The 25,485-nt window shown below is 40.1% G+C and overlaps 1 protein-coding gene across 7 annotated transcripts in view; it reads right to left on the bottom strand.

The window, feature by feature from the left end:
- The window catches only part of LOC129698734 (WAS/WASL-interacting protein family member 1-like), a 97,541-nt gene that overhangs the window by 53,578 nt on the left and 18,478 nt on the right, over positions 1–25,485 (bottom strand). The window contains exon 1 of one of the 7 annotated variants that reach the window (XM_055637943.1): positions 17,991–18,095. The exons of 5 other annotated variants lie outside the window; for them this stretch is intronic. The gene's annotated coding sequence lies outside the window, so the exon portion shown is untranslated. Of the gene's footprint in view, positions 1–17,990; positions 18,096–25,485 lie in introns of those variants that run through there. One more of the 7 variants, XM_055637944.1, reaches the window with a different exon arrangement.

The raw sequence follows: 25,485 nt of genomic DNA, 5'->3' as shown, positions 1-25,485 counted from the left end.
CTCCATCGCAAGCAATGGCTAGCCCTGAACAAAATCCGCACACTCCATGCAAGAACAGCCCATCACCTGCATAAGTGGGTCCTGCTTGCGATTATGGACATCCAGACCAGACCATCCCACACATTGTGAATGACTGCCCACTGAGGCTTTTCCCTGGGGGCATCAAAGCCATCCACCCAGTAACTGATGCTGTCCTGGCCTGGATGTCTACCCTTGATCTACAACTTTAGGCTGTGCACGCTATTCGCAAGAAGAAGTTTATTTCCTTTACCATATTACTTCTCAAAACCCTGCAAGTTCTTCCTGTTTCTAGTATTGCAAACCTCTATTTTCTTACAGATACTGAAATGGAAACACTACATTAGTACTTTCTCAAGATGAGGTATTTAAAATGGAGAAGAAACTTGCCTAATACTGACAAAGATATAGAATGTAAAATGGCATGATCATTCTGGAACTGCAGAAATCATTAGGCCTTCCACAGGAAGAGCAATGTGCACATTTCTTGTCACCATTTTAAATGAAGGGTTTGATATGCAACTAAGTGTGAAAAATTGGAGGATTTTGGCAGAGGTGGAGAATTATCTTTACAAGGAGAGTCAGCCTAGGCTGTTGCTTTCTTCTTTGAAGATTAGGCTAAAATCCGATATATAATAGTGCCCTCCATAATATTTGGGACAAAGACCCATCATTTATTTATTTGCCTCTGTACTCCACAATTTGAGAATTGTAATAGAAAAAAAATCACATTTTCTATTTGTAATTTAAAAAAAATCACATAAAGTGCACATTGCCAGATTTTAATAAAGGCCATTTTTATACATTTTGGTTTCACCGTCAAAATCACAGCAGTGTTTATACATAGTCATAGTCCCCCCCCCATTTCAGGGCTTCATAATGTTTGGGACACAGCAATGTCATGTAAATGCAAGTAGTCATGTTTAGTATTTTGTTGTCTATCCTTTGCATGCAATGACTGCTTGAAGTCTGTGATTCATGGACATCACCAGTTGCTGGGTGTCTTCTCTGGTGATGCTCTGCCAGGCCTGTATTGCAGCCATCTTTAGCTTATGCTTGTTTTGAGGGCTAGTCCCCTTCAGTTTTCTCTTCAGCATATAAAAGGCATGTTCAATTGGGTTCAGATCGGGTGATTGACTTGGCCACTCAAGAATTGACAATTTTTTAAGCTTTGAAAAACTCCTTTGTTCCTTTAGCAGTATGTTTGGGATCATTGTCTTGCTGTAGAATGAACCGCTGGCCAATGGGTTTTGAGGCATTTGTTTGAACTTGTGCAGATAGGATGTGTCTATGCATTTCAGAATTTATTATGCTGCACCATCAGCAGTTGTATCATCAATGAAGATAAGTGAGCCAGTACCTTCAGCAACCATACATGCCCAGGCCATAGCACCCCCATCACTGTGTTTCACAGATGAGGTGGTATGCTTTAGATCTTGGGCAGTTCCTTCTCTCCTCCATACTTTGCTCTTGCTATCAATTTGTTACAAGTTCATCTTTATCTCATCTGTCCACAATACCTTTTACCAGAACTGTGGTTGCTCTTTTAAGTACTTCTTGGCAAACTGTAACCTGGCCATCCTATTTTGGCAGCTAACCTGTGGTTTGCATCTTGCAGTATAGCCTCTGTATATCTATTCATGAAGTCTCCTGCGGACAGTGGAGGCAAATCCACACCTGACTCCTGAAGAGTGTTTCTGATCTGTCGGACAAGTGTTTGGGAATTTTTCTTTATTATAGAGAGAATTCGTCTGTCATCAGCTGTGGAGGTCTTCCTTGGCCTGCCAGTCCCTTTGCATTTTGTAAGCTCATCAATGCTCTCTTTCTTCTTAATGATGTTCCAAACAATTGATTTTAATAAGCCTCAGTTTGGCTGATGTCTCTTGTTTCTCAGTTTCTTAATGACTTATTTGACTTTCATTGGAACATCTTTGGTCCTCATATTTATAAACAGCAATAAAAGTTTCCAAAAGTGATGGAAAGACTGGAGGAAAGACTAGGTGCTGAGAGCTCTCTTATACCTGCATTAAGGAGGCAATTAAACACACCTGAGCAATGACAAATGCCTGTGAAGCCATGTGTCTCAAACATGGTGCCCTGAAATGCGGGGGCTACGTAGAAACACTGCTGTAATTTCTACATGGTGAAACCAAAATAACAAGACTCGTAAAAAAGTTATAAATTGTCCCTAGTGTGCAGGATAGTGCTACAGGGATCATTGGTCAGCATCGACTCGGTGAGCCGCAGGACCCGTTTCCTTACTGTATCTCAAAACTGGTTGTCTTCTCTAAGCGCAGTGCTGAAGGATTATGCCCAGGCCTTGATGAGTTGCTTATGGAAATCATAGGAAAGCACCACCATTTTTCATTCAATGCAGCACAAACATTTTAAACAATGGCCCTTTCTCAGTTATAATTGGCAGCAATGCAAGAACAAAAAGCACTGCAATTCTTCCTGAAATATTTATTATCTGCACGTGGGTCATCCCTCCTAATACCATCAAACAAAATACTGAAGGTGGATGATGATAAACAGTATTTGTTGACTTTTCTTTCAAAAAAATGTTATATTTGGTGAGCCATCCATCTTTCCTGAAATGTTTCTGGGTCTGCAGCACAGCAAACCTTTGAAATTGGTATTGGTTTATTATTGTCATATGTGCTGAGATATAGTAAACAGCTTTGTTTTGTGCACTATCCAGGCAAATTATGTCATACACAAGTTCAATCAAACCATACACGAATACAGGTAAAAAGACAAAAAATCAGAGTGCGAAATATAGTATTACCGCTGAAGAAAACGAGTTTGTTTTTTAAAGTGCAAGAAAAGCAGTCAGGTAGATTGAGAGATAGAAAATACATCCTTAGCCTATGAGATGTCAATTTAAAGTCTGATAACAGCGGGGGAAAAAGCTGTTTGAGAACTATGGAGGATTTGTCACCCATCCATACTGATTGATTTAATGTACTTCAGTTTGTTTGATCGGGGGAAACTTTTTTTTCAAGTTCCTACCTTCCCGGAGATGTGATCGTTTTTCAGATCACATTCTCCGAGCTCTGCGGCCTACCATCGCTGGAGCTGGAGGCCGCCTCGGACTGTCGTGAGACCCCACCCAGGGCGTGGACTTAACATCGGAGTGGATCCCTTGCCTGGGATCGCTCCCACCGCGGCCTGCGGACTTACCATCAAGGGCTCGCAGTCTCGGGAGAGGCAAGTCAGGACCTCCAACCATCAAAGGTCCGATTAGCCCCGACGCAAGGTTTGATCGCCCGGCGCGGGGCGTGGCAGAACGCCTCGACAAGGAGGGCCAGAACGCCACCGGCTACAAGAATCACGATCATCACGTCAGCGGAGGGCTCAAGGCCCACGACCGAGGAAGAACAAAAGGGAAGGACTTGAACTTTATTTAGCCATCCATCAGTTAGGAATGTGTAGGAGTCACTGTCGTGGATTTTCATATTAAAATGTGATTTTGGCTAATCTGTTGCTTTTAATTGTATGACTGACCTGGCCAGTGAAATTCCTCGTATGTTGCAAAACATACAGTACTTGGCGAATAAAATCGGATTCTGATTCTAAATAAGAGTATGTCGTGGGTTTCCTAGAATAAAGGGCAGGCCATTTAGGACTGAGATGAGGAAAATCTTTTACACCCAGAGAGTTGTGAATCTGTGGAATTCTGCCACAGAAGGCAGTGGAGGCCAATTCACTGGATGTTTTCAAGAGAGTTGCATTTAGCTCTTAGGGCAAACAGAATCAAGGGATATGGGGAAAAAGCAGGAATGGGGTACTGATTTGGATCATCAGCCACAATCATATTGAATGGCTGTGCTGGCTCAAAGGGCCGAATGGCCAACTCCTGCACCCTTTTCCATGTTTGTATGTTTCTATGTTTACTAGTCCCTTCCCTCTGTTGCCAAGCTAATTTAATACATTTTCTGGGGCTGATGAAATAAAGCAAAGACTGGAAAAAGTTGTCTGATCAATATGCTATACTGCCTTGTGTCCAGCCCTTACATCCTCAATATAATGCCAACTTAAATTATGCTTTTACAATATCTCGCCAGCTTTTCAGATATTTTGGAAAGTATCGTTCAAATTGCAGGAGAATAATTCCTCATAACAATTAACTGAAAAATGTAAATGCACAGTGGGAAATACACAGATTCTACATCAAAATCCATTTTTCTATCAGTTTTGTGTAAAGATATAACACAGTAGATTTTGAGTGAAACAAAATCATCAAAGTGTATAAACTCAAGACATGGGACGCAAAGCTCCCATTTCACAATGAAAACAATTAAATATTCAGCTTTTTTTCATACTGGTCTGCAGTGCAGTCATATATTTTCCCTAATATTGCCAGGCTGTCTAATTTTGCATCGAGTTGATCTCCAGAACTGATCAAACCCCATTCTCAGAAAGAAATCCCAATTGAATTCTAATTTGCTACCTTGCATTCAGAAATCAAGATTTAATTATAAAATTCTAAATTGTGCAATAACAGGAATGGTGTTTGAACTTAGTTTTTATTAACAGCCTATGAAAATAGTCGGAGAATGTAGGAGTTAATCGGAGCACCCGGGAAAGCCCACGCTGTCATGGGGAGACCTACAAACTCTGAAAATAGTCAGAACAATAAAAAATATTTTACAAGGATACAATTGCAAGATTACAAAAGCTACTGTTTATGAAGAATATTTCCATCAAGATGAAGCAGTGTTCATGTCTATATGTATAGACCATTTGAGATTAATTAACCATTTCAATTTTGAAAACTAAAGGCACAAAATAATTCAGAATATAATTTAGTAAAATAGAAAATGCCAGTTTACCCAAATGTAAAAAATTCACTCCAACTTAAAAATTGTAGTTTATAAAGAAGGATTAATAGATTGTTTTCTAAAGATTTGTTGCAAAGTGCATCCAAGGAACACCTTTTTTTCATACAACGCTACTGTGTTTAAAACGTGTGTGGGGGAAAAGTCAAGATTGCTTTACAATTGTTATTGAAAAATAAATAAATAAGTTAGTGAAATTGTATTAATCGATAATAGTTTATAAATTACACAAATTGCAATTTGTGGGCAGTGGGCAATTGCAATAGACCTGCACTGGAAGGTAGATGCTTCCCCCCCCCCCATGAGTCTCGGGCAGATGGGGCTCGTCAGCCTGGGAAGGTGGTCCATCTAAAACCTCCATTGCCTTGTGGCCATATCCAATCATGGAAAAGGCTCCTGGAGTAAACCTCAAGATAATCTGGAGTTGGATGTCCTAAGGTAGTTCGTCGTAGTCTACAACCTCGCCCTGGCAGCTCCTGCGACAGCGCTGGTGCCAAACTGTAATGACCCTGCTGTTCCTTTGGATCGATCAGCGACATGGAGAGGGGGGGGGGAACGACGTGCTGTTAATAATGCCTTACTTTTGATGAAATTCAGCGAGCAAACGCGATAATTCCCGATATTTTGGATCTTAAAATCACCACGGCAAATGTCAGCTGTTCACTTCCGCTGTTTTCTACCTTCAGTTCCCTCTTGTAATTACCTTACTTTCTATCTTTTTTTTGCCTGAAAATTTAGGTCGCTGTGCTTCACGGTCACCCCGACTAGCACAGAAAATTTCAGCTCAAAAATCCGCCGTTTTCCATGTTTTTAACGGGTGGGAAAGTGCGTGTTTCCCCATTCACTAACATGTACCGATCTGACATATGTCCTCCAGTTAAAATTTTCGGTCACGTGAGGGGGGATCTACGCTCATTTGACCTTTGGTGAAATCACCCTATACACAAGATTAGATTCCATTTTATCAGAAAGTACAGTGTAATTTTTAAAGAAAGTAACATTAAAAGTCTGCCTGATATAATGTTATCATGTTTCAACCTTGTCACAACTCAAAGAAGCCATTGTGTTCTGGCAGCAGTTTCAATGTCATTAGCTCTTAAAACTAAGTACTCTAAACCAAGATAAAATTTGTTGTTCCTTGTTATCTGATGTTTTGAGTATTGATATATGTTCCATCAGAGATTTTATAGCACATTGTTTTTATTTGTTTATATTTTCAGCTTGCAACCAAATATTTAGATGTACCAACTTTTAGATGATAAATATTTTTCTTTATTTTAAGAAAGTTCATGTACACAGAACTTGGGGAATAAATAATAACTAAAAAATGTCAATTTTCAATTTGAGAGAATCAATGCATTTCTATTGTACTGATGGAGTACATTCTCTTAAATTTCCAGTAATTTGAAATATTTTCTTCCAAAAATATGGAGCAACTATACATAAATCCTACAAATAAGCACTCTATTGAATATTACATTAAGATATTTGATGCGGTGAAGACAGCAAAATACATTGGTATATTGATGTAGCAACGTTGCAATTTCTTGTTTTGTTGCATTGCTTCAGAAAGTTTGTTAAACTTGTTAGACCAAGGGAAGAAAAAAAATAATTCAATGTATTCTCAGGAGTGAATTTCCAAAGACAATCTCAGAATATTAATGAAAATTTGGGAATATACTGAATCTGTAACAGTTATCATAGTCAATCATATTTACAAGGAAGGTGATTTCATGGAGCATATTCTGTGTTATTCAGCTGTACCAATACATTATTCTGAATATAATAGAAAACTTAGGCAGTTTACAACCCAATGGTATGAACATCGAATTCTCCAATTTTAGGTAACTTCCACAAACACCTCCCTTCCTCACCTCCACTAAAGGTCTGTTAACTAGTTCCACACTTCGCAACAAGGTATTCCTCCTAGGCTCACAGCTGTCTCCAACCACCAATTAGTCTATCAGGGAACCTCCTTGCCCCAAGTCATCTGTTGCTGACCCCGATTATTCCAATTTTTTCTAGCTTCCAGTTTTTTCCCCGCCTCTTCCCTCCTACAATCAGTATGACGAAGGTCCCTGATCCGAAACGTCACTTGTCCATTTTCTCCAAAGATGCTGTCAGACCGCTGAGTTACTCCAGAATTTTGTATCTATCTTTGTTATGTTTGTAATTTAGTGTCTATCTTTGTTATTAAATAATTTTCCTCTTTATTTATTTATCCTCCTGTTTTTTTAATTATGTAAAACAACTTAGTATTTTTAATTCTAACACTGCAATGAGGAAGTCTGTAGAATTTGCTTAGCAAAGAAAATTTCAAAAGGCTGAAATATAATGTTATATTAGACTCTAGGAACAGTTTTTCAACACTGATATACGGTGCATTCATAAAGTATTCAGACCCCTTCACTTTTTCCACATTTTGTTCCGTTACAGCCTTGTCCTAAAATGGATTAAATCCTTTTTTCCCCCATCAATCTGCACACAATACCCCATAATAAAAAAAGCGAAAACATGTTTAGAAATTTTTGCAAAGCAATTAAAAAGAAATAACTGAAATATCACATTTACTTAAGTATTCAGATCCTTTACTAGTACTTTGTTGAGGCATCTTTGGCAGCGATTAAAGCCTCAAGTCTTCTTGGGTATGACGCTACAAGCTTGGCAACCTGTATTTGGGTAATTTCTGCCATTCTTCTCTGCAGATCCTCTCAAACTCTGTCAGGTTGGATGGGAAGTGTCAATGCACAACCTTTTTACAGGTCCCTCCAGAGATGTTCGATCGGGTTCAAGTCCGTGCTCTGGCTGGGCCACCAAAGAACATTCACAGACTTGTCACGAGGCCACTCCTGCGTTGTCTTGGCTGTGTGCTTAGGATCGTTGTCCTGTTGGAAGGTGAACCTCTGCCCCCGTCTGAGGTCCCATTTTTTTTAAAAGGCCATTTTTATACATTTTGGTTTTACCATGTAGAAAGTACAGCTGTGTTTATACATAGTTCCCCCATTTCAGGGCACCATAATGTTTGGAACACATGGCTTCACATGTGTTTGTCATTGCTCAGGTGCATTTAATTGCCTCCTTAATGCAGGTATACGAGAGCTCTCAGCACCTAGTCTTTCCTCCAGTCTTTCCATCGCCTTTGGAAACTTTTATTGCTGTTTAGCAACATGAGGACCAAAGTTGTGCCAATGAAAGGCAAAGAAGCCATTATGAGACTAAGAAACAAGAATAAAACTGTTAGAAACATCAGCCAAACCTTTGGCTTACCAAAATCAGATGTTTGGAACATCATTAAGAGAGAGAGCACTGGTGAGCTTACTAATCGCAAAGGGACTGGCAGGCCAAGGCAGACCTCCACAGCTGATGACAGAAGAATTCTCTCTATCATAAAGAAAGCTCCCCAAACACCTATCCGACAGATCAGAAACACTGTTCAGGAGTGGATTTGTCAATGACCACTGCCCGCAGAAGACTTCATGAACAGAAATAGAGAGGCTACACTGCAAGGTGCAAACCACTGGTTAGCCGCAAAAATAGGATGGAGCAAAGTATGGAGGAGAGAAGGAACTGCCTAAGATCTAAAGCATACTACGTCATCTGTGAAACACAGTGCTGGGAGTGTTATGGCCTGGGCATGTATGGCTGCTGAAGGTACTGGCTCACTTATCTTCATTGTTGCTACAACTGCCGATGGTGGTAGCATAATGAATTCTGAAGTGTATAGACATCCTATCTGTTCAACTTCAAACAATTGCTTCAACTCATTGGCCAGCAGTTCATTCTGCAGCAATACTGCTAAAGCAATAAATGTGTTTGTCAAAGCTAAAAAGTGTTAAATTCTTGAGTGGCCAAGTCAATCACCCTATCTGAACGCAATTGAGCATGCCTTTTATATGCTGAAGAGAAAACCAAAAGGAACTAACCCCCCAACCCCCAAAACAAACATGCTAAAGATGGCTGCAATACAGGCCTGGCAGAGCATCACTAAAGAAGACACCCAGCAAATGGTGATGAATCGCAGACTTAAAGCAGTCATTACATGCAAAGACTATGCAACAAAATACTGAACATTACTGCTTTCAATTACATGACATTGCTGTGTCCCAAACATTATGATGCCCTGAAATGTGGGGGACTATGTATAAACACTGCTGTAATTTCTACATGGTAGAACCAAAATGTATAAAATGGCCTTTATTAAAATCTGACAATGTGCGCTTTAACCACGTTTGATTTTCTTTTTCTATTATAAATCTCAAATTGTGGAGTACAGAGGCAAATAAATAAATTATGGGTCTTTGACCAAACATTATGGAGGGCACTGTATAACAGTGATTTGGATGAAGGATCTAAATGTAATATATTGAAGTTTGTCAATGTTACAAAATTGGATGGGATTAAGAGAATGGACAAATAAGGTAGATAGAGTAGCATATGGTAAGGTTATCCATTTTGGTACGAAAAACAAAAAAATAATGAGACACTGAAAAATGTTGATATACAAACGGGATCTGTGTAAACTTGTACAGCAATCACAACAAGCAGTTATGGCAGTGAATGATACACTAGCCTTCACTGCACAAGGTTTAAATACTGAAGCAAGGATGCTTTGTTATATACAAGATTTTCACAAAGGGAACCTGGGCCCAACACATTTACTTTTTCTTTCCATTGATGCTGCATTACCAGCAGAGTAGTTCGAGCATGTCTTTTGTTTTTATTTCAGATTTCTAGCACCTGTATATATTTTTGAATTACACTGAAACAGTGGCCTCGGTTAAACAAGCCCAGAAGTAACGTATAAAATTAAAACGGGTGCATTGGAAAATGTGCAATAAAGAAGAAAATACTGAAAACACTCCACAGGTCAATCTGCATCTGTGTAGCGAGAGTCAGTGATAATGCTTCAGGTCCAGACCCTTCGTTAAAACTGAGAAAGAGTAAAATAAAAAGTGTTAAATTGCAGGGAAGGAGGTGGTGATAGGACAAAGGCATTATATGTAATGGGCTCAGGATAGGGTAGAGTATGATGTAGCATAAATAGCTGTGGAGGCTGTGCTGAGTGGGATAAAATTGAGCCAATGTCGCAGCTGGATAACTTACAGCAAAAATGACTAGTTATGATATGACCAAAGAAAGTGCACTATCAGATGTTGAAGAGTTTAATTTTGTGTGATGATAGATGAAGAAGGTCTGTACTTCAAGCTTGCACTGTGCCAATGCAGGAGGCCACAGACAGACATGTCCGAGTAGGATGAAGAGCGTTTGACAGCACTGGACCTCTACTCCCTGGGGTTTAGAAGGTCGAGGGGGCGACCTCATTGAAACTTACAGAATAATGAAAGGCATAGATAGAGTGGATGTGGAAGGAATGTTTCCACTGGTGGGAGAGTCTAGGATCGGAGGTCGTAGCCTCAGAATTAAAGGGCATTCTTTTAAAAAGGTGAAGAGGAACTTCTTTAATCAGAGGGTAGTTAATCTGTGGAAGTCATTGCCACAGAGGGAGGGCTGTGATGCCAAGTCAGTGGATATTTTTAAGGCAAAGATAGAGATGTGAATCTGTGGAATTCTCTGCCACAGAAGGCAGTGGAGGCCAATTCACTGGATGTATTCAAGAGATAGTTGGATATAACTCTTAGTGCCAACAGAATCAAGGGATGTGGGGAGAAAGCAGGAACAGGGGAATGATTCTGGAAGATCAGCCATGATCACATTGAATGGCGGTGCTGGCTTGAAGGGCTGAATGGCCTACTCCTGCACCTATTGTCTATGTTTCTAACAGAAGAACTGGATTAATGAAATGGAGACCTTATAAAAGGCCAATGGGAGGCAACTGTGGAGCCTCTCGGCTTGTAATGGAGGTTTGTGGCTAGTCTATTCCTTTGGATAAAATGAACCTGAAAGGGAAGAGTCAGTGATGGACCATGCAAGGGTGGGAGCAGAGTGCATTTTAACATTGACTGTAATAGGACTTTTGTTCAATGCAGAAAGCAGCACCAAAGTAGTCATCAATATACGGAGTTGATGTGGACAAGCTTTTCCCTTTGAGAATAGGGAAGATTCAAACAAGAGGACATGACTTCAGAATTAAGGGACAGAAGTTTAGGGGTAATACGAGGGGGAACTTCTTTACGCAGAGAGTGGTGGCGGTGTGGAATGAGCTCCCAGTGGAAGTGGTGGAGGCAGGTTCATTGGTATCATTTAAAAATAAATTGGATAGGCATATGGATGAGAAGGGAATGGAGGGTTATGGTACGAGTGCAGGCAGGTAGGACTAAAGGGGAAAAAAAATTTGTTCGGCATGGACTTGTAGGGCCGAGATGGCCTGTTTCCGTGCTGTAATTGTTATATGGTTATATGGTTATATGGTTATACCAAATAAATGAGTTGAGAAAAAGAGCCTAATCGGCCTTCCACAGGTAAAATTAGTATAGAAGTTATGAGGTCATGTTCCCGTTGTACAAGATGTTGGCGACGACGTATTTCAAGTATTGTGTTCAGTTCCAGGCACCATGTTATAGTAAAGATTTTGTCATGCTGCAAAGGGTATAGAGAGGATTAACGAGGATGTTGCCAGAGCTAGAGGGTCTGACCTATAGGGAGCAGTTGAGTAGGATGGGACTCTATTCCTTGGAGTGCAGGAGGATGAGGGATGATCTTATGGAGGTGTTTAAAATCACGAGAGGAATAGATCTGGTAGATACAGAGTCTCCTGCCCAGAGTAGGTGAATTGAGGGCCAGAGGACATAGGTTTAAGGTGAAGGGGAAAAGATTTAATAGGAATCTGAGGGGTAACCTTTTTACCCAAAGGGTGGTGGATGTATGGAACAAGCTGCCAGAGGAGGTAGTTGAGGCAGGGACTATCCCAATGTTTCAACAGGTACATGGATAGGAGAGGTTTGGAGGGATATGGATCAAACACTGGCAGGTGGTACTAGTGTATCTGAGAGATGTTGGCTGGTGTGGGCAAATTGGGCTGAAGGGCCTGTATCCACACTGTAGCACTCTAAAACAAAGATAGTCTGACATATCTCACATAACTTGGGCCAATACAAGTTATAACAGCCACATCTTTGATCTGAAGAAAATGAGTAGAATTAAGTGGATATTGTTCAATGTGATGAAGAGTTCAGCCAAATGACTGAGAATGTTGGTGGAAGGTAATTGACTAGATCTCTATTCAAGGAAGACATTCAGGACGAAGGTGACTATTACTGCTCATATTTTCTACAATTGTAGATACTCAGGTCAGACAGAATCTTTGCAGAATGAAAGAGTTAATGTTTCAGGTCAATGACATTTTATCAGAACCGGGAAAGATTGAGGGAAAACAAGTTTTAAAACATGGTGAACAGAGACAGGAACTAACAGAACACAAAAGGAATATCTGAGAAAGGATGGAGGGCAAGAAAAATTGAAACAACAAAAGAATGATGGGGCTGTGTGAGAGAGTGGTAGCATAAACATTGAGGTTTAATAAAAAATAAGGTAGGTCTGGAGCAGCTCTAAATAGGATTTGTTTACACCAATCCAGAATAGGTTAAAGGAGTTTTTGTTTTTACATCAATCCGAAAATAATTTAAGGGATTGAGGTGAAAATCTTCTCTACTAAATCCCTTATAAAACTCAAAAATGCATTGAATAGATTTGACCATCTTTAGCCTGCTGTATGAATGATCTTAATAAAGGTCACAATTCTTAATCATAAATCACAATTCTGACGGGGACCTTTGTATCCTATTTAGTCAAAGGCGAGGTCCCACAAGACGGGAGTATAGCCAAAATTGTTCCTTTTGTTTAAAAGGTCAACAAGGATAATCCCAGAAATCATAAGCCAGTGAGCCTTACATCAGTGGGAGGGAAATTATTGGAGATGATTCTTAGGGACAGGATTTAGTTACATTTGAAAAACCATTGACTTATTAGGGATAGCGTGGTTTCAGATGGGGGGGGCCCTCTCACTTCAAGGAAGGGATGAAGATGACTACTGATGATAGGACAGTGGACATTATCTATGTGAGCTTTAGTAAAGTCTTTGATAAGGCCTTTCATGGTAGGCTAGCCCAGAATATCGTCACATGGGATTCACAACGAGGTGCCAAATTGGATACAAAATTGGCTTTGTCACAGGAGGCAGTGTGTAATGGTGGAGGAGTGCTTTTCTGACTGGATGTCAGATGCCAGTGATGTTTTGCAAGGATCAGTGTTGGGACCTCCGTTATTTTATATATTTTGGTGGTCTGATTAGTAAATTTGCAGAGAACACAGGACTGTGAGGAAGGCCGTCAACAGACTATAGATCAGTTGGAAATTTGGGTGAGTAAGTAATGGTTGTAATTTGATCCTGACAAATGAGGTGTTGCACTTTGGAAGGTCAAATGCATGAGGAAAGTATACTATAAATGGCAGGACCCAGAGGAGCTATACAGAGAGATCTTGGGGTGCTAGTCTATAGGGTGATTTCACCAAAGGTCAAATGAGCGTAGATCCCCCCCTCACGTGACCGTAAATTTTAACTGGAGGACATCTCTCAGTTTGGAACATGTAAGTGAATGGGGAAACACGCACTTTCCCACCCGTTAAAAACATGGAAAACGGCCGATTTTTGAGCTGAAATTTTCTGTGCTAGTCGGGGTGACCGTGAAGCACAGCGACCTAAATTTTCAGGCAAAAAAAAAGATAGAAAGTGAGGTAATTACAAGAGGGAACTGAAGGTAGAAAGCGGCGGAAGTGAACAGCTGACAATTGCCGTGATGATTTTAAGATCCAAAATATCGGGAATTATCGCGTTTGCTCGCTGAATTTCATCAAAAGTAAGTTAATAATGCCTTACTTTTGATGAAATTCAGCGAGCAAACGCGATAATTCCCGATATTTTGGATCTTAAAATCACCACGGCAATTGTCAGCTGTTCACTTTTTTTTTGCCTGAAAATTTAGGTCGCTGTGCTTCATGGTCACCCCGACTAGCACAGAAAATTTCAGCTCAAAAATCGGCCGTTTTCCATGTTTTTAACGGGTGGGAAAGTGCGTGTTTCCCCATTCACTTACATATACCAAACTGAGAGATGTCCTCCAGTTAAAATTTTCGGTCACGTGAGGGGGGATCTACGCTCATTTGACCTTTGGTGAAATCACCCCATAGTTCCATGACAATGGCAGCACGTGAACTGGGTGGTAAAGGTAGCATGTTTGCCTTCATCAGTTGAGGAATTATATAAATGTTGGTGAATCACATTGAAGGTGTAAAAAACATTGGTTAGACCACATTATTTAGAAGAATGAAGGGGGACCTCACTGAAACATATGGAATAGTGAAAGGTTTGGATAGAGTGGGTGTGGAGAGGATGTTTCCACTAGTGAGAGAGTCAAGGACTGGAATAGCCTCAGAATTAAAGGACGTTCTTTTAGGAAGGAGATGAGGAGAAATGTATTTAGTCAGAGGGTGGTGAATCTGTGGAATTCTTTGCCACAGAAGGCTGTAGAGGTCAAGTCAGTGGATATTTTTAAGGCAGAGATGGATAGATTATTGATTAGTACGGTTGGCAGAGGTTATGGGGAGAAGGCCGGAGAATGGGGTTAGGAGGGAGAGACAGATCAGTCATGATTGAATGGTGGAGTAGACTTGATGGGCCGAATGGCCTAATTCTACGCCTATTCCTTATGACCGTATGACATTTGTATGATTGTGTGCAGTTCTGGTCATCACTTTACAGGAAGGATGTGGAGGCATTGGAGAGGGTGTAAGAGGTTCACCAGGAGGCAGCATGGATTGGCGTGCATTAGCTACAAAGGAGAGGTTGAACAACCTTGGATTGGTTACATAGGTGTGTTGGAGACTAATAGAATAGTTAGCCACAGGCTTTTTCCCCAGGGTGGAAATGAGAAATACTAGAGGACATCAATTTATGATGAGAAAGGGAAGTGTAAGAGGTAAGGTGCGGGGCAAGTTTTTGTTTACATGGAGTGATCGGTGCCGGGGAACAGCTTGCCAGGGGAGGTGGTAACGGACATGATAGCACCTTTTAAGAGGCATTTGGTCAGACACATGAACAGGATGGGAATGGAGGAATACAGACCATGTGCAGCCAGATGGGATTACAGTTGATGCAGACATGATGGAACTTCGTCTGTACCATTCTGTTGTATGTTCTGTGATATCATTAGCAAAATTACTTTGGCTTACTGAATTTAAGTAAATATTATGTTGGAAGGACCTGCAGATGCTGGTTTATACCAACGAGAGACACAAAATACTGAAGATAATCAGTGGGTCAGGCAACACCTCTTAAGAAAAGAAATAGGTGATGTTTCGGATCAGATCTGAAGAACGGTCTATACACAAAAGTCACCATTTCCATTTCTCCAGAGATGCTGCCTCATCCGCTGAGTTACTCCAACATTGTGTCTATCTAAAGTAAATATTATTGAGTTGACTTCAAGGTGTCAGCTATACAATTAAAGGTAGATGAAAATGCTGGAGAAACTCAGCGGGTGAGGCAGCATCTATGGAGCGAAGGAAATGGTGACGTTTCGGGTTGAGATAATTAAAGTTGTTTTTACAAGTTCAATATGTTTACATACAATAGAAAGATTTCTGTTTGAGCCATTAAGTTCAAAAGACAGGAGCAGAATAAGGCCTTTTGGCCCATCGAGTCAAGTCAAGTCAAGTCAAGTCAAGTTTATTTGTCACATACACATACGAGATGTGCAGTGAAATGAAAGTGGCAATGCTCGCGGACTTTTGTGCAAAAGACAAACAACAAAACAACCAAACAAATTATAAACACAATCATAACACACATATTCTTTTACATAATAAATAATAGAAGGAAAAACGTTCAACTCCTCCATTCAATCATGGCTGATCTATCTTTCCCTCTCAACTTTATTAAGTAGTACAAAATGGAAGTGTTATAACTCAGTTCAGACTTGTACACTCTCAACTGCATATCCTTTAACTCAGGCACTGTACGGTATTTGATGAACAGAAACGGCAAATAGTCTAAGTATAAATCTACAGATCTTGATTTCTGTGGAGGACAAACTAGTATTACTACATAAATTTAAATGAGAATTGTAAATTCAAATTAGGCAAAATAGCTCTATTTGAAAGATCAACATTTCTGACCATTAGCAATGCCTCCTCAGGCTTCTCAAGAAGAAGAAAAAATCTCCTGTTTAACATGAGAAATGTAGCATACAGATCTTTCAACGCAACTGCTAAATCAGCTAGTCTTTAGAAAAACCACGGAGCTTGAAGCTTACATTGGCAATTTGCTCCAAAAACACACATTCCGATTCTCAGTTGCTGCTTCAATATTCATTTCAGCTTACTCTGCTCATGGTGGGTGGGTGGGGCATAAAACTTAGAGTACAACATGTCTTTATGCCAACTTCCAAAATGATAGCAAAATATTTTTTTTTTAAAATGAAATTTAGGTTTTACAGCCTGTAGCTCACCAGTAATAAAAACCCAGAAAGGGCTTATTTTTCACTTAATTAAAAAAAAAAAAACATTTTTAATCCATGTGAGAAGAGTTCATGCGGGCAGTTTTATTTTTAGTTTTCTCCTCCCCATTAAAAAGTGCAATTATTAACAATGTTGGTGTTGAAACATAGAAACATAGCAAATTGGTGCAGGAGTAGGCCATTCGGCCTTTTGAGCCAGCACCGCCATTCAATATGATCATGGCTGATCATCCAAAATCAGTACCCCGTTCCGGCTTTTCCCCATATCCCTTGATTCCTTTAGCCCTAATAATCCAGTGAATTGGCCTCCACTGCCTTCTGTGGTAGAGAATTCCACAGATTCACAACTCTCTGGGTGAAAAAGTCTTTCCTCACCTCAGTCCTAGATGGCCCACACCTTATTCTTAAACTGTGATCCCTGGATCTGGACTCCCCCAACATCAGGAACATTTTTCCTGCATCTACCCTGTCCAATCCTCTAAGAATTGTATATGTTTCTATAAGATCCCCTCATCCTTCTAAATTCCAGCGAATACAAGCCCAGTCAACCCATTCTTTCATCATACATCAGTCCCACCATCCCGGGAATTAACCAAGTGAACGAACCTACGATTAACCTGGTGAACCTATTGAACGCTGATATTTCACAGGCCAAATGAAGTATGTGACATTTACACCATGTGGCAATAAAATGTAGTTTAAATGGCATTCTTACTTTACACTTCCACTGCATCATCTTCCCTCACAATATCAAATGAACTTAATATGGAACTCACAAGACTAAACCACTTGGTGCCAATTAAAGTAATATCCCCAAAGGTTTACGATTTTTCAATGTATACTTAATAAGTAACCCTTATTAAAAGGATTTATATTTTTCCCAAATACATGCAACTGCATTTTAAAATACATGCAAATACTTATTTTTGGAAATTATAGATATTAATCTATATTCAAGAGGATATAACAGACATACTCCTGTGAAAGGAATTTGTTAAAAGAACTATACTTCCTCGATCAAATCTCTTTTGCAAATCAGTCATGTTCAAAAATACCATTTGCATGGTTGATTTTATTGATCTAATTTTTATATTCTGAAAAAGTATTGTACCCACATGAAACTTATTTCCTATGATGATGGTTCAATACTTGGAGCAGTCCTTTTGTGCTGAACATGACAAAACATTGTCCAGCAAGCATTTTACAGAATTATTGTATGTGTACTGAAAATACAAAAGATTCTGCTTACAGCTGCCTTCGGAAGACAATGTAACAATTATATATTATTTCTCTTCTTTTCAAAACCAGGTCAAGTGTTATTCAGAATTTTACATAAACCTATGCACTACCAAATTTCATAAATAACTAAATGACTTGCCATAGAAAAACATTTTCATATTTTGCATATTTCATATACTGTTTGGTTTAGAAACAGCAGCTGAAGTGCAACATATTTCAAGTTTGACTGCTGTACACAGTCCTACAGTCATGTTTCAGTTCTGCTAAAATCACTTGTGGTTTGATCTAGCGTATTCTGTACAAAGCTTCATTTCTTGCAGATGTTTTGAATGTTAGACACGTTACAAATCTTAATTCACTTAAGTATTACAAAAGTTGCATGATTTATCACCAGTTACGTGTTCAAATTGATTTCGCTTACCTTAAATGTTTGTCGATTTCAAAGCTTCAAATTTGTACCGTGCCCTGAACTTTCTGCTTGCTTCCTGTTAGCTGCATGTTAAACGTCAGACTTCCTCACCACACCTCGTTTGAGATCAGTGCTCTCGCTGAAGTGGTTAAACTCAGAGTGGAACAATGTTTTTAGCTTGTTTCCACTTTCAAAATCATACCAGTAATCATAAATATAACTGAGCTAAAATTAAAAGTCTTCTGTGCTTCAGTTGAAAATATTTTAACAATTTCTGTAATGGAGCTCGACGTACAACTAGAAAGATTTACATTTGCTTATCACTTTTCTTGACATTTCACTAACTATTGCAGAGGATGTACCATTTCTGAAGTAAGCGTTGATACAGGTCATTTAATCAATTTAAAAAGTCACTAAATTTTATTATGTACTTCTAATAATGATGCCTTAATAAATTTCACGTACTCAGACCTCCTGAAAGTCAAGAGGTTGACACTAATTCAGCTACTGGGAATTCCAATTCATAACTCAAAAGCAGAAAAATAGCATTTACACCACAAGCGAGGGCAGATTTTTATTTCTATCAACATACACAAATCCTTCAGAGTAACTTCGCAATTTGCACAACTTTTTTGCTGAGTGTGATCCAATTTTCAGGTTTTTATTTGTCGATGACACTTGAGGATTTAAAAAAAAAGATTTCTTGCTTTTTGAGTTCCTTTATCCAGATAGGAAGCAGCCAACATCCTTTTGACAGCTTGCTGCACAGTAAAGTGCTGCTCAATTTCCTCTTGAGTTTTTTTAAGCATTCTTTCATCTGCAAAGTTCACAAGTCATACCACACGGAAACAGGCCCTTTAGCCCAAAAGTGTCAGTGGCAATCCAGATGTGCCATCTTCGCCAGTACTATTTGCCCGCCTTTGACCCATATCCCTCTGAACCTTTCCTATCCGTGTACCTGTCCAAATGTCTTTTAAATGTTGTTATTGTTTCTGCCTCAACTACTTCTTCTGGCAGATTGTTCCATATCCCCACCACCCTGTGTAAAAAAAGTTGTTCCTCAGGTTCCCATTAACTCCTTCCATTCTCAACTTATATTTATGTCCTCTAGTTTTGTACTTCCCTGCTCTGGGAAAAAGACTGTGACCATCCACTTTATCTACATCCGCTCGTCACCCCTCAGTCTCCTATGCTCTAAAGAAGGAAGTCCAAGCCTGCCCAACCTCTCCCTACTCGAAAGTCCTGGCAACAGCCTCATAATCTCTTTGTACTATTTCTACCTTAATGGCATTTTCCCCAAGCCGAGTGACCAAAATTAAAAATGATACCCCATGTGCAGCTTCACCACCATCTTGTCCAACTGCAACTTAACATCCCAACTTTGATACTCAATGCAATGAGGGTCAGCAAGCCAAAAGCCGCTATCATCACCCTATCCACCTGTGAAGCCATTTTTCCAGGAATGATGCACTGTTACTCCGGTCCAGCTATTCTACTGCACTCTCCTAGGCCCTACCGTTCACTGTGACAGTCCCACCCAGCTCTGATTTCCCGAAATGCAACACCTCGTACTTATCCGAATTAAATTCCATTTGCCATTCCACAGCCTCCTTGCCCAGCTTATCAAGATCCTGCTGCAATGTTTTCAAAGTCTATGATACAATTTATTTTGTGGTCTGCAAACTTACCAGTCATGCCTTGTACATTCTCATCCAAATTGGTGATATAAATAACAAACAACAACAGGCCCAGCACTGACCCAAGGCACTCCATTCGCCACGGGCTTTTACTCCAAGAAACAACCTTCCACCGTTATCCTCTGCTTCCTTCCATCATGCCAATTATGTATCAAATTAGACAGCCTGGATCCCATGCGATCTAACCTTCCAGAGCAGTTAATCTACCCTGCGGAATCTTATCAAAGACCTTGAAGTCCATACAGTCTACATCGACTACTTCACTCATTGACCTTCTTGGTTACTCCTTCAAAAACCTCAATATCTAGGTAAATTGATGTACATTTGTGTTACCTGGCAATCAAAAATAGCATCGGCATGTTCAAACAAGCAATTAAACATTCTAACAACTGAGTACATCATTCTGCACAACAAATATATGAACCCTCGGCTAATTATTGAAATATTCCAGCTATCTTACATGATAATGTTGAGACAGAATGATATCACAGACTCTCCAAATTCTACTTCTTAGCCATTTACATTTTCCAATCTCTCAATTGTTCCAGGAATCATATGAACATAAGAAAATTGGAGCAGGAGTAGAGCAAGCTTGTCCTGCCATTCAATATGATCACAAGTGTGTTGCCACTGGCTTCATCTCCTCTTCTATGCGAGTTGTCCATTGCCCTCAAATCCCTGATCCTTCAAAATTTAATTTGCTTCCTCTTTAAATACTCCAATGATCTACCCAACAATGAGTTATGAATCTGTGGAATTCCCTGCCACAGAAGGCAGTGGCAGCCAATTCACTGGATGTTTACAAGAGAGAATTAGATTTAGCTCTTAGGGCTGACGGAATCAAGGGATATGGGGAGGAGGCAGGAACGGGATACTGATTTTGGATGATCAGCCAAGATGCACTGATGCTGGCTCGAATGGCCGAATGGCCAACTCCTGCCACTATTGTCTATTTCTATGTTTACCCATTCACCAACCTCTGAACAAAGTTCTTGTGCATCTTTGAACCTGTGTAGTTTGTAATTGACAGTCCCTGTTATCCTCCAAATAGCAGCAATGATAATTTGTCCTCTGGAACCACCTCTGGCTACTCAGTAAACTCTTTCCCAAAAGCAGCATGAAACCACCATGGATATAGTGCATTAAATAGAGCCTTCTAATAGCAAAACAAGAAGTTAATTGTTCTACTTTTCCCAAATTTGAATAATGGGATCCCAATTGCATCCTGAAAGACTGCAAGAGGAACAAACAGAAAGAGAAATATTTACACCATGCTTTTATTCTACAATTAAAATAATTTGTGCAATTAGGAAGTGAGGAATGAAATTTGTTTATTTCCAGAAAGAATCTGACAGCCCTCAATTCTTTATAGTCAGTAAATATTAACAGAGTAAAAGAGAAAAAAAAAAATCCTGTCGATCAAGAGGATGATTTCTTCATCATCTTTGCGTTAATAATCTCTCAGACAAAACTTGAATCTATTCCACAATGGATTGTTTGGGCATTATACTGGCACCAACTCAGCAGCGATAAGACAGAATTCCTCCTCATAGGCTCCAAAGCCACACTGAGCAAAATCAATAACCCCACTCTCACCATCGACGGCACCACTGTCTCCCCATCTCCCAAGGCCCGCAACCTTGGCGTGATCTTTGATTCCACCCTCTCCCTTGAGCCTCACATCCGCCATGTCATTAAAACCTCCTTCTTTCATCTCCGCAACATCGCCAAAATCAGACCCTCTCTTACACCTCCCGCTGCTGAAAGACTCATCCATGCCTTCATCTCCTCCCGACTGGACTATTGCAACTCACTTCTCCTTGGGATCAGCTCCACCTACATCAACCGACTCCAACTGGTCAAGAACGCAGCCGCCCGACTCATCACCCACACCAAATCCTGGCATCACATCACTCCAATCCTCAAACAACTTCACTGGCTTCCCATCACCCACCGGATCACCTACAAAATCCTTATCCTCACCTACAAAGCCCTCCACCATCTGCCCCCCCCATATCTCACTGACCTCCTCTCCCCCTACCAATCCTCACGGTCCCTCAGATCCACATCAACCGGTCTCCTCTCCATCCACAAGTCCAACCTCCGCAGTTTTGGGGACAGAGCCTTCTCCAGGGCAGCTCCCAGGCTCTGGAACTCCCTCCCCCAACTGATCCGCAATTCTGTTTCCCTCACCATCTTCCAGTCCCGCCTCAAGACCCATCTCTTCACCTCTGCCTATCCTTAGCCCCACATCCCCCTCCCTTTTCATCTGTGCAGTAATTGCCTCATATTGTGTTTTGTATTGAATTCTGTCTTTACTTTGTGTACTAGTCATGTCTCTACTATTTATTTCATTCCCCTTACATGTTTTTCCTCTACCTGCTAAATTGTTGTAAGGTGTCCTTGAGACTCTTGAAAGTCGACCATAAATAAATAAATAAAAATATTATTATTATTATTCCCAGTGAATTGACTAATGATCACTAATATTCTGAGCTGTCTTTTGAAATGGCTGCCATTCTGTCATCCCACAACCTTTATTGGTTGGAAAGGGAATTGCAGGATTTAAACCCAACAACAATGAAGGACCAGCAACATACATTTCCATGTCAGGATGATGCTCAACCTAGAGGAACTAGGTGTACATACACAAATGTTCTTGTCCCTCTTGCTAATAGAGGTCTTGCTGATAGGGTCTTATGTTTTGAAAGGACCGTCATAGTAGTTTGGGGGAGTAACTAAAGTGCATTTTGTGGATGGTACATACCACAGGCTCTATGTACTGGCATTTATGGTCAATGGCCATCAATGGCGGTGCCCTGAAGAAAGCGTTGCCGGCGTGGGCCTACAATGTGAGCCGCAACAGCAGATGTGTCAACTGGACCATGTGGCAGCTGGTGAAGAAGGGCTCACTAGTGCATTTTGTGAGCCTGGAGTAGCATCAGCTGGTCCATCACTATAACAAAATACGTTATAAATGGGTCCGTTAAAAAAAAGGATTTGCTGTAGCTAGCTTTCTTTTAAACACAGCTTGTCCAGTCTCAACTAAATCTTGTGGTGTGGAATTCGACACACTGAAAGTTATGTTCTGAATTCTAAACACTAAGAGGTCTGTTCTGAATTCCATTACAGATTATTATCCCCATATATTGAAGTCTCTTAGTTCTGTTTTCTTTTGTGTGGCCATGCTCTTTGCATTCACTATTTCAAACCCTTTCTATTCTCAACCTGTATTTTAAGAGATCGTCAGAGTTCTTTCTGTGGAATAAAGATGTCCAGCCTGATAGGCCTAATATTTGTTGCAAGTGGGGTTTTTTGCATCTTCACTGTTACCTCTAATCTTCTTTTGAATATGAACTGTTCTTTAGTGATAGGAACAGAATTAGACCATTCAGCCCATCACGTCTACTCCACCATTCATTTGTGGCTGGTCTATCTTTCCTTCCTAACCTCATTCTCCTGCCTTCTCCCCATAACCTCTGACAACCGTACTAATCCCAGTGCAATTGTATGTCACACGTAACATTCCCAGTCACCCATTGTACTTAACTTTTCTGTGCTTTTCTAATTCTACTTCAGTAGAAATAATACTCAATGACTTGTTTACATTACGGCCCTATCAGCTTGCTTCACATCTCGAGTCCTGACCATGCATATTCCAACTTTTGATTTGGGTCTACCTTACCAATTACAGTACCTTGAGATGGTTTTTTAATGAAAATCCAAATTAATCATGTCCACTATTTCTCTCAACCATCCTTTGTTAATTCTACAAAGCAATTTAAAAGTAGATTAAATATTGCATTCTTCTAAAGGTCATGCTATTTATTACATCTTTTTGTACAAATATTGCCATTACATCTTTGATTTCAGATTTCTTTAACTGGCCTAACTCTGGCATGAAGCTATCAGTCTGCAATTTACTGGACTTCCTTTTTCCCCACTTCCAAATGTATGCAACATTCTTGCATGTGCTCGTTAAACATTTATTTGCATTTGTGTGGCTTTAAAAACAAATATATAATGATTAGTGTGCTACATAAAAAAATGTAACACTTCATACTAAATGGCAAAGATCTGTGGTTTGGAACCTTCCAGTGAAGGAAAGCTAAATACTGCTGTTAGCTCACTGATAAATGGGCTAAAGTCTTCGAATCAAAATTATAACTCAGAAAACTACAGTGTTTTCCAGAACTTCATGACTATTTTTCACCAATTCCCATTAGCAGCTTAATGGCAGATTGTTCCTAAACTGCTGAAGTGATTATATTGAGAGCATGTTGCAAAACATTATTATTGCTCTCACACCTATTTAAACTGGTCATTATATTGTTACTAATGCAGTTACACTTTAGTGAATTATTTCCAAATACATAAATTAAATACAATTAGATCAACTTTATTTACACTATCGAATAATGTAAAAATTCAAAAAAATTTAATTGGGTTAAAAAATGTATTGTATACATCCAACTTAGGATTTTGAAGCAGGCGTTGACCATAAAACCCTTAAAGCCTGCCCAGACCTTCAACAAAGGACAATGATCTTGTAACCCATACAATTTATTGTGGATTTATTTGCATGATTTTCAAAACTCTCTGAATTCTGCTGAGAATGCTCAACAGAGTATTTTAAGTCATCACACTGGTTAAAAAAAAGTCTGTTCACCTTAGTTCACCACTCCAAATCATTCAGTAAATACATATCACCTGAATTATGGTGATTTTCTTTCACTATCTTACTGACAAGTCGATTGTAAATCTTAAATCATTTCTTATGTGAAGTAACTCTTCCTGATTACTTTCCCACATTGTCCATTCTACCAGTCTAAATCAATACATATTTCACTGATCAGCTCTCACTACCATACCCACGGGTAAATCACACCAATACCAACTATCGTGCCTGTGGGATGTGGACAACGCGCTGCCAGGGATGGTGATGGGGGCAGACATGACAGTGGCATTTAAGAGGCTTTTAGATTGACACTTGGATACTCTTGGATTGGACGGATGTGGATTATAAACAGGCAGAGGAGATTAGTTTATTTTGCAATCATGTTCAGCACAGACATTGAGGGCCAAAGGGCCTGTTCCTGTGCAGTACTGTTCTATGCTTTTGATTTGAGATTATAAATTGCCATCAGAAAAAAAAAAAATCGAGCTGCTGGAGGGACTTAGCACGTCAGGCGGCATCTTTGGAGTTTATAGTAAATGTCAGCGAATAGTTTGCCTCCTGAAATGGAAACAGTGACATCAAGAAAGGGGATGGAGGTATCGAAATAATCAATGTGAATTTGAAGGTTACACAAAAAAGCTGGAGAAACTCAGCGGGTGCAGCAGCATCTATGGAGCGAAGGAAATAGGCAACGTTTCGGGCCGAAACCCTTCTTCAGACTGATCGGGGGCGGGGACAAGAAAGGGAAAAGGAGGAGTAGCCAGAAGGCTGGGGGATGGGAGGAGACAGCAGGGGGGCTGAGGAAGGGGAGGAGACAGCAAGGACTAACAAAATTGGGAGAATTCGATGTTCATGCCCCCGGGGTGCAGACTCGATTCTCCAGCATCTGCAGTTCCCTCTTAAACAATGTGAATTTGAAGGCAGGGTGGAAGTTTGTGGCAAAGTTGATTAAATTGATGAGTTCTGCACGGGTGGTGGAAGCAGCTTTGATGCAGTCATCGATGTACCTGAGAAAGAGTTGGAGGGAGGGGGGTGTCGTTGAAAACATTAGCGACGTAGTGGAGCTGGTTTCCAACGGGAACGGTGACGGACACACCACACATCTCTGTCCTCCAGTTCCTGCGGACTTCCG

The sequence above is a fragment of the Leucoraja erinacea genome, chromosome 7 (genome assembly GCF_028641065.1).
Source record: "Leucoraja erinacea ecotype New England chromosome 7, Leri_hhj_1, whole genome shotgun sequence".
Lineage (NCBI taxonomy): Eukaryota > Metazoa > Chordata > Chondrichthyes > Rajiformes > Rajidae > Leucoraja > Leucoraja erinaceus.
The sequence above is the reverse complement of the archived record's forward strand: the minus strand, read 5'-3'. Positions and strand labels throughout refer to the sequence as shown.